At 43.5% G+C, this 10,000-nt stretch overlaps 2 non-coding genes across 2 annotated transcripts; both read right to left on the bottom strand.

Annotated features, from left to right (window-relative positions):
- Positions 1-4,050: 4,050 nt before the first annotated feature.
- Positions 4,051-4,123, bottom strand: trnav-aac (transfer RNA valine (anticodon AAC)). Its single transcript has one exon. It is a non-coding gene; the product is annotated as a tRNA-Val (tRNA).
- Positions 4,124-6,362: 2,239 nt separating this feature from the next.
- On the bottom strand, positions 6,363-6,436 carry trnav-aac (transfer RNA valine (anticodon AAC)). The gene has a single exon. It is a non-coding gene; the product is annotated as a tRNA-Val (tRNA).
- Positions 6,437-10,000: the final 3,564 nt, after the last annotated feature.

Below are 10,000 nucleotides of genomic sequence, written 5' to 3'. Positions count from 1 at the left end.
TATATGCCTATACGTTCTTTTTGAGTAATACATACACACATCATCTTTCTTTTTGATTAATATAATTTAATCTATAATATTTATTGATCCCCAAGTGGGGAAATTACAATTTACACTCTGTGTACACTTTGTTACACTCAGGATCTATTCAAGCACTAATGGAGAGATGTGAGAGTGAGTAGGCTACCAGCTGGACCAGCACCTTGAGCGGTTGGGGGGGTACCTGGCAGTTACCAGGATGTGAAGTGGCATCCAACCACTCTGTAATTTGGTCCGCATGGGGACTTGAACTGGCGACCCTCCGGTTCCCAACGCAGCTCCCTACATGTGCCAACATTCTATTTTTTACAGTGACATATCTGATTGTAACGGCAAATGTCAGGAAATATGGAGAGGTGCATTAAGACATCTTTTTAAAGCAGATGGACTTTTCCTTAAAGGAGATTCCAGTCAATTTCAACACGTAGCTCTGTAGTTTTGTACATTAGGAGGTCTGTCAGTGGAGAGAGAAATGAAACCAATCGGTGGTGTCTACCCCGTGTTATCCTCCTGCTAGAGTTAGCACCAACAGCCTTAAACAGGGACAGTTAGTTTAAACCTGTTTTTAGCCTCTAAACAACCAATCAACCTCACTGAATATCAAACTGATTTTCACAAGTTCTTTTGCTGCAAAGGTCATACATGTAGCTATGATACAGAACACATGGTTAGGTGTAGGGATGAGCGAGTACAGCATTATCTGTATCTGTATCTGTATCTGTTTACCACAGAATTATCTGTATCCGGAATCCGTACTCGGACTGGGCGGGGCCTAAACCGGAAGTAGTCAGATTTAACCCGGAAGTGGGTCGGGTGGTCTTGAAATGGACGGGGCTTTATTTAAGCATGCAATTGATATGAGTTGATCAAAAATTGTTATATTTATTGCTGATATGAAAACTATTTACATGACAGCATCGAGCTTCAGATTGATGGTGTTGTCATGGTAACAAACAAACTATATACAGAACGTTTTGCAACAATGAATACAACACATGCGGTTTGCAATTATGAAGTAAAATGTAATGAAAAAGAGTTTTCATACTCAATATAACTTTCTTTTTTTAACTTTTATTTTTTTATGATCAGTGTGATTTTTGTTTGGGTTCTTTTTTATTTTTTATTTCCACACCAGGTATATGTGTGTGTGTGTGTGTGTGTGTGTGTGTGTGTGTGTGTGTGTGAGTAAGAGAGAGACACAGAGAGAGAGAGAAAGAGAGAGAGGGGGGCAGGGGCAGATGCTGTTTATCATATCTGCATTGACTTTAATGAAGCCAGCTGACGATTAAAAAAAAGAATATCTCCGATGGCAGAGAGCAACTGGAGTCGCATTAAAACAAGCAGCATGTCTGAAACCCACGTTCACCAGAAATCTACTGGTTACTATGTAAGGACTACAAACCCCACGTTCACCAGAAATGACTGGTTACTATGTAAGGACTACAACCCCACGTTCACCAGAAATCTACTGGTTACTATGTAAGGACTACAAACCCACGTTCACCAGAAATCTACTGGTTACTATGTAAGGACTACAAACCCCACGTTCACCAGAAATCTACTGGTTACTATGTAAGGACTACAAACCCCACGTTCACCAGAAATCTACTGGTTACTATGTAAGGACTACAAACCGAAGTTAAAAACAAACCTGAAGCTGAAGAAACCCTAAACGTTAACGGAACAGATCCGCAGACCCGATTGACTGACGGAGAGAGAGGCCGGGGAGCGCATTTCTCCATGTTCTGTGTGTGTGTGATTGATCCGAGCGGGTTTGTAGGCGGGGGGGGTGGGGGGGGGGGGGGCGCTGTGATTATCACAGAACGCTGCAAATGTTCAAAAAGCTACAAAATAGAGATTTTAAACTAGATTCAGTCACAGATGCTTTGTCATGGATTTGAATGATAGCAAATATGTAGTAAACCTAAATATTTCTACATGCATTGACTGTGGTCTGAATGTTGGAATAGCGCCACCTATTTCTTGATGTGCCAAATATTAAGCTTGGCATTCCTCGTTAGTATAATGGACAGTATCTCCGCCTGTCACGCGGAAGATCGGGGTTCGATTCCCGACGGGGAGACTTTTCTACCAGCTAACCAATGCAAGGCCTCGAGGAAGTCCCGGCGAACGCGTGGGACTACTCGGGAAAGTGGGCCTTGGCTCAAGCTGTGTTCAGCATGGAAGGAGAACTCCTGATCCTAAATGGGAATGTTTTCAAGCGATTGAAAGAGCACAACTCCTGGACGTGAACAAAACGTCACAGGTGCCGCAGGAGTTGGGAGAGTGTCAAGTCTAGCCACCTTGGAATTCCATTTATGCTCTTTGCAGACTATGTGGTTCATTTGGCTTTATCAGGCATTGATCTACAGCTTCCACTGGGGTGAATCATGAGGGGGAAAGCGTGCCTTGGCTCAGGCTGTGTTCAGCATGGGAGGAGAACTCCTGACCCTAAATGGGAATATCGTCAAGCGATGGAAAAGCATATCTACTGGACCATGAACAGCACCTCACAAGGCGCAGCAGAAGGTGGAGAGTGTCAAGTCTGGGCACCTTATAATTCCTCTTCTGCTCTTTCCAGATTATGTTGTTCTGTGGGCTTCATCAAACAGTGATCTACAGCACCCACTGGGGCAGATTGAAGTCCAGTGTCAAGCATTCGTAATCAAAGTCAGCCCCTCCAAATCTCAAAGCTCAGGATTTCTCCCATCGGGTTGGGAGTCAATTGCTGTCCCAAGTGAAGACGTTCTTGTATCTCAAAAGCTTATTTCAAACAGTGCAACTTGTTCCAACACAAAAAACACAATACTACTGAAACTTTGGATGGTCGCCTCCGCCTCTCACACGGAAGACTGGGGTTTTATTTCCCGATGGGAGATCTGTCTACCAGCTGCTAATTATTTCCCAAGGCTAAATCGACACTATTATCATCTGTCAGAGTAGTTGGATACAAGGCCCAACCATAGCAAAAGATATGACATTTTTTAAGAATGTATTATAGTGGATATACTCCAAGAAAGACAAGGTTTTACAAAAGGATTGAGAATGATCCTGCTATCAAAGATATGTTTTCAGTGACGATATGATCACCTACTTCAGGATCCAGGAACGTAGGCAGACAGCAGGAACCTAAGACGGATCCAAGAATGTAAAACATCAACTATGAGGCTAGGAAGTTGAGGTTCAGGTAATTTAATTCAATTCAATTTTATTTATATAGCGCCAAATCACAACAACACTTATCTCATTGCGCTTTTCATAAAAGAGCAGGTCCAGACCATCTTCTGTGATGTTATTTACAGAAACCGGAAAATTCCCACCAAGAGCAAGCACTAGGCGAAAGAGGCAAGGAAAAACTGAGCCAGAACTACCTATAAGCTTCATCAAAGAGGAAAGTCTCAAGCCTACTCTTAAATGTGGAGATGGTGTCTGCCTCCTGAACCCAAACGGGAACCCGGTGAGGAGCTTGATAGCTGAACACTCTGGCTCCATTCTACTTTTGGAGACTTAGGAACCACAAGGAACCCTGCATTCTGGGAGAGCAGTGCTCTGGTGGGGTAATAAGGTACAATGAGCTCTTTAAGATAAGATGGTGCTTGAACATGAAGAGCTTTGTAGGTGAGAAGAAGGATTTTAAATTCTATTCTGGATTTTACAGGAAGCCAATGCAGAGAAGCCAAACCAGGAGAGATGTGATCTCTTTTTCTGGTTCCTATCAGAACACGTGCTGCAGCATTCTGGATCAGCTGAAGAATCTTTATGGACTCTTTTAAGCAACCTGATAATAAAGAACTGGAGTAATCCAGCTTAGAAGTAACAAATGCGTGGACTAGTTTTTCTGCATCAATTTTCGACAGGATACTCCTGAATCTCTGAATGTGATGACTACTGCACTGGGGAAACTCGGCAGGCCTGGCCACGATTTCACGTCAGGGAGATTTTTCCGTGAAGGTTATGGAGAGTTTAACTTCGCAGAGTTTGATTGTGCGAAGTCATACAAACAAAGAAATGTGTTTCCGCCCTGTTTCGAACAGGGGACCTTTCGCGTGTTAGGCGAACGTGATAACCACTACACTACGGAAACTGACGAAATTCATTTATTTTGCATATTGTGGGAAAATGCACCATTTTTATTTTACTGCAAATGTTCAAAAAGCTACAAAATAGAGATTTTAAACTAGATTCAGTCACAGATGCTTTGTCATGGATTTGAATGATAGCAAATATGTAGTAAACCTAAATATTTCTACATGCATTGACTGTGGTCTGAATGTTGGAATAGCGCCACCTATTTCTTGATGTGCCAAATATTAAGCTTGGGCATTCCTCGTTAGTATAATGGACAGTATCTCCGCCTGTCACGCGGAAGATCGGGGTCGATTCCCCGACGGGGAGACTTTTCTACCAGCTAACCAATGCAAGGCCTCGAGGAAGTCCCGGCGAACGCGTGGGACTACTCGGGAAAGTGGGCCTTGGCTCAAGCTGTGTTCAGCATGGAAGGAGAACTCCTGATCCTAAATGGGAATGTTTTCAAGCGATTGAAAGAGCACAACTCCGGACGTGAACAAAACGTCACAAGGTGCCGCAGGAGTGGGAGAGTGGGAGAGTGTCAAGTCTAGCACCTGGAATTCCATTTATGCTCTTTGCAGACTATGTGGTTCATTTGGCTTTATCAGGCATTGATCTACAGCTTCCACTGGGGTGAATCATGAGGGGGAAAGCGTGCCTTGGCTCAGGCTGTGTTCAGCATGGGAGGAGAACTCCTGACCCTAAATGGGAATATCGTCAAGCGATGGAAAAAGCATATCTACTGGACATGAACAGCAACTCACAAGGCGCAGCAGAAGGTGGGAGAGTGTCAAGTCGGGCACCTTATAATTCTCTTCTGCTCTTTCCAGATTATGGTGTTCTGTGGGCTTCATCAAACAGTGATCTACCGCACCCACTGGGGCAGATTGAAGTCCAGTGTCAAGCATTCGTAATCAAAGTCAGCCCCTCCAAATCTCAAAGCTCAGGATTTCTCCCATCGGGTTGGGGTTAAGTCAATGCTGTCCCAAGTGAAGAGTTCTTGTATCTCAAAAGCTTATTTCAAACACAGTGCAACTTGTTCCAACACAAAAACCACAATACTACTGAAACTTTGGATGGTCGCCTCCGCCTCTCACACGGAAGACTGGGTTTTATTTCCCGATGGGGAGATCTGTCTACCAGCTGCTAATTATTTCCCAAGGCTAAATCGACACTATTATCATCTGTCAGAGTAGTTTGGATACAAGGCCCAACATAGCAAAAGATATGACATTTTTAAGAATGTATTATAGTGGATATACTCCAAGAAAGACAAAGGTTTTACAAAAGGATTGAGAATGATCCTGCTATCAAAGATATGTTTCCGTGACGATATGATCACCTACTCAGGATCCAGGAACGTAGGCAGACAGCAGGAACCTAAGACGGACCAAGAATGTAAAACATCAACTATGAGGCTAGGAAGTTGAGGTTCAGGTAATTTAATTCAATTCAATTTTATTTATATAGCGCCAAATCACAACAACATTATCTCATTGCGCTTTTCATAAAAGAGCAGGTCCAGACCATCTTCTGTGATGTTATTTACAGAAACGGAAAATTCCCACCAAGAGCAAGCACTAGGCGAAAGAGGCAAGGAAAAAACTGAGCCAGAACTACCTATAAGCTTCATCAAAGAGGAAAGTCTCAAGCCTACTCTTAAATGTGGAGATGGTGTCTGCCTCCTGAACCCAAACGGGAACCGGTGAGGAGCTTGATAGCTGAACACTCTGGCTCCCATTCTACTTTTGGAGACTTTAGGAACCACAAGGAACCCTGCATTCTGGGAGAGCAGTGCTCTGGGGGGTAATAAGGTACAATGAGCTCTTTAAGAAAGATGGTGCTGAACATGAAGAGCTTGTAGGTGAGAAGAAGGATTTTAAATTCTATTCTGGATTTTACAGGAAGCCAATGCAGAGAAGCAAAAACAGGAGAGATGTGATCTCTTTTTCTGGTTCCTATCAGAACACGTGCTGCAGCATTCTTGGATCAGAGAAGAATCTTTATGGACTCTTTTAAGCAACCTGATAATAAAGAACTGGAGTAATCCAGCTTAGAAGTAACAAATGCGTGGCTAGTTTTTCTGCATCAATTTTCGACAGGATACTCCTGAATCTCTGAATGTGATGACTACTGCACTGGGGAAACTTCGGCAGGCCTGGCCACGATTTCACGTCAGGGAGATTTTTCGTGAAGGTTATGGAGAGTTTAACTTCGCAGAGTTTGATGGCGAAGTCAATACAAACAAAGAAATGTGTTTCCGCCCTGTTTCGAAACAGGGGACCTTTCGCGTGTTAGGCGAAAGTGATAACCACTACACTACGGAAACTGACGAAATTCATTTATTTGCTTTGTGGGAAAATGCACCATTTTTATTTACTGCAAAGTTCAAAAAGCTACAAAATAGAGATTTTAAACTAGATTCAGTCACAGATGCTTTGTCATGGATTTGAATGATAGAAATATGTAGTAAACCTAATATTTCTACATGCATTGACTGTGGTCTGAATGTGGAATAGCGCCACTATTTCTTGATGTGCCAAATATTAAGCTTGGGCATTCCTGTTAGTATAATGGACAGTATCTCCGCCTGTCACGCGGAAGATCGGGGTTCGATTCCCGACGGGGAGACTTTTTACCAGTAAACAAGGCAAGCCTCGAGGAAGTCCGGCGAACGCGTGGGACTACTGGGAAAGTGGGCTTGGCTCAAGCTGTGTTCAGCATGGAGGGAAAATCCTGATCCTAAATGGGAATGTTTCAAGCGATTGAAAGAGCACAAACTCCTGGACGTGAACAAAACGTCACAAGGTGCCGCAGGAGTGGGAGAGTGTCAAGTCTAGCAACCTTGGATTCCATTTATGCTCTTTGCAGACTATGTGGTTCATTTGGCTTTGCTTTATCAGGCATTGATCTACAGCTTCCACTGGGGTGAATCATGAGGGGGAAAGCGGTGCCTTGGCTCAGGCTGTGTTCAGCATGGGAGGAGAACTCCTGACCCTAAATGGGAATATCGTCAAGAGATGGAAAAAGCATATCTACTGGACATGGAACAGCACCTCACAAGGCGCAGCAGAAGGTGGGAGAGTGTCAAGTCTGGGCACCTTATAATTCCTCTTCTGCTCTTTCCAGATTATGTGTTCTGTGGGCTTCATCAAACAGTGATCTACAGCACCCCACTGGGGCAGATTGAAGTCCAGTGTCAAGCATTCGTAATCAAAGTCAGCCCCCTCAAATCTCAAAGCTCAGGATTCTCCCATCGGGTGGGAGTCATTGCTGTCCCAAGTGAAGACGTTCTTGTATCTCAAAAGCTTATTTCAAACAGTGCAACTTGTTCAAACCAAAAACCACAATACTACTGAAATTTGGATGGTCGCCTCCGCCTCTCACACGGAAGACTGGGGTTTTATTTCCCGATGGGGGAGATCTGTATACCAGCTGCTAATTATTTCCCAAGGCTAAATCGACACTATTATCATCTGTCAGAGTAGTTTGGATACAAGGCCAACCATAGCAAAAGATATGACATTTTTTTAAGAATGTATTATAGTGGATATACTCCAAGAAAGACAAAGGTTTTACAAAAGGATGAGAATGATCCTGCTATCAAAGATATGTTTTCAGTGACGATATGATCACTACTTCAGGATCCAGGAACGTAGGCAGACAGCAGGAACCTAAGACGGATCCAAGAATGTAAAACATCAACTATGAGGCTAGGAAGTTGAGGTTCAGGTATTAATTCAATTCAATTTTATTTATATAGCGCCAAATCACAACAACACTTATTCATTGCGCTTTTCATAAAAGAGCAGGTCCAGACATCTTCTGTGATGTTATTTACAGAAACCGAAAATTCCACCAAGAGCAAGCACTAGGCGAAAGAGGCAAGGAAAAACTGAGCCAGAACTACCTATAAGCTTCATAAAGAGGAAAGTCTCAAGCCTACTCTAAATGTGGAGATGGTGTCTGCCTCCTGAACCCAAAGGGAACCCGGTGAGGAGCTTGATAGCTGAACACTGGCTCCCATTCTATTTGGAGACTTTAGGAACCACAAGGAACCCTGCATTCTGGGAGAGCAGTGCTCTGGTGGGGTAATAAGGTACAATGAGCTCTTTAAGATAAGATGGTGCTTGAACATGAAGAGCTTTGTAGGTGAGAAGAAGGATTTTAAATTCTATTCTGGATTTTACAGGAAGCCAATGCAGAGAAGCCAAACCAGGAGAGATGTGATCTCTTTTTCTGGTTCCTATCAGAACACGTGCTGCAGCATTCTGGATCAGCTGAAGAATCTTTATGGACTCTTTTAAGCAACCTGATAATAAAGAACTGGAGTAATCAGCTTAGAGAGTAACAAATGCGTGTGACTAGTTTTCTGCATCAATTTTCGACAGGATACTCCTGAATCTCTGAATGTGTATGACTACTGCACGGGGAAACTTCGGCAGGCTGCCACGATTTCACGTCAGGGAGATTTTCCGTGAATGTTATGGAGAGTTTAACTCGCAGAGTTTGATTGTGCGAAGTCAATACAAACAAAGAAATGTGTTTCGCCCGTTTTCGAACAGGGGACCTTTCGCGTGTTAGGCGAACGTGATAACCACTACACTACGGGAACACTGACGAAAATTCAGTTATTTGCATATTTGTGGGAAATGCACCATTTTATTTTACTGCAAATGTTCAAAAAGCTACAAAAGAGGATTTTAAACTAGATTCAGTCACAGATGCTTTGTCATGGATTGAATGATAGCAAATATGTAGTAAACTAAATATTTCTACATGCATTGACTGTGGTCTGAATGTGGAATAGCGCCACCTATTTCTTGAGTGTGCCAAATATAAGCTTGGGCATTTCGTGTATAATGGACAGTATTCCGCCTGTCACGCGGAAGATCGGGGTTCGATTCCCCGACGGGGAGCTTTTCTACCAGCTAACCAATGCAAGGCCTCGAGGAAGTCCCGGCGAACGCGTGGAACTACTCGGGAAAGTGGGCCTTGGTCAAGCTGTGTTCAGCATGGAAGGAGAACTCCTGATCCTAAATGGGAATGTTTTCAAGGATTGAAAGAGCACAACTCTGGACGTGACAAAACGTCACAAGGTGCCGCAGGAGTTGGGAGAGTGTCAAGTCTAGCCACCTTGGAATTCCATTTATGCTCTTTGCAGACTATGTGGTTCATTTGGCTTTATCAGGCATTGATCTACAGCTTCCATGGGGGTGAATCATGAGGGGGAAAGCGTGCCTTGGCTCAGGCTGTGTTCAGCATGGGAGGAGAACTCTGACCCTAAATGGGAATATCGTCAAAGCGATGGAAAAAGCATATCTACTGGACATGAACAGCACCTCACAAGGCGCAGCAGAAGGTGGGAGAGTGTCAAGTCTGGGCACCTATAATTCCTCTTCTGCTCTTTCCAGATTATGTTGTTCTGTGGGCTTCATCAAACAGTGATCTACAGCACCCACTGGGGCAGATTGAAGTCCAGTGTCAAGCATTCGTAATCAAAGTCAGCCCCTCCAAATCTCAAAGCTCAGGATTTCTCCCATCGGGTGGGAGTCAATGGCTGTCCCAAGTGAAGACGTTCTTGTATCTCAAAAGCTATTTCAAACAGTGCAACTTTGTTCCAACACAAAAACCACAATACTACTGAAACTTTGGATGGTCGCCTCCGCCTCTCCCACGGAAGACTGGGGTTTATTTCCGATGGGGAGATCTGTCTACCAGCTGCTAATATCCCAAGGCTAAATCGCCACTAGTATCTTGCCAGAGTAGTTGGATACGGGCCCAACCATAGCAAAAGATATGACATTTTTAACAATTTTTTAAGAATGTATTAAGTGGATATACTCCAAGAAAGACAAAGGTTTACAAAAGGATTGAGAGTGATCCTGCTATC

This window comes from Etheostoma spectabile, unplaced genomic scaffold (assembly GCF_008692095.1).
Source record: "Etheostoma spectabile isolate EspeVRDwgs_2016 unplaced genomic scaffold, UIUC_Espe_1.0 scaffold00019016, whole genome shotgun sequence".
Lineage (NCBI taxonomy): Eukaryota > Metazoa > Chordata > Actinopteri > Perciformes > Percidae > Etheostoma > Etheostoma spectabile.
Note: the sequence above shows the minus strand (reverse complement) of the source record. Positions and strands in the feature narration are given on the sequence as shown.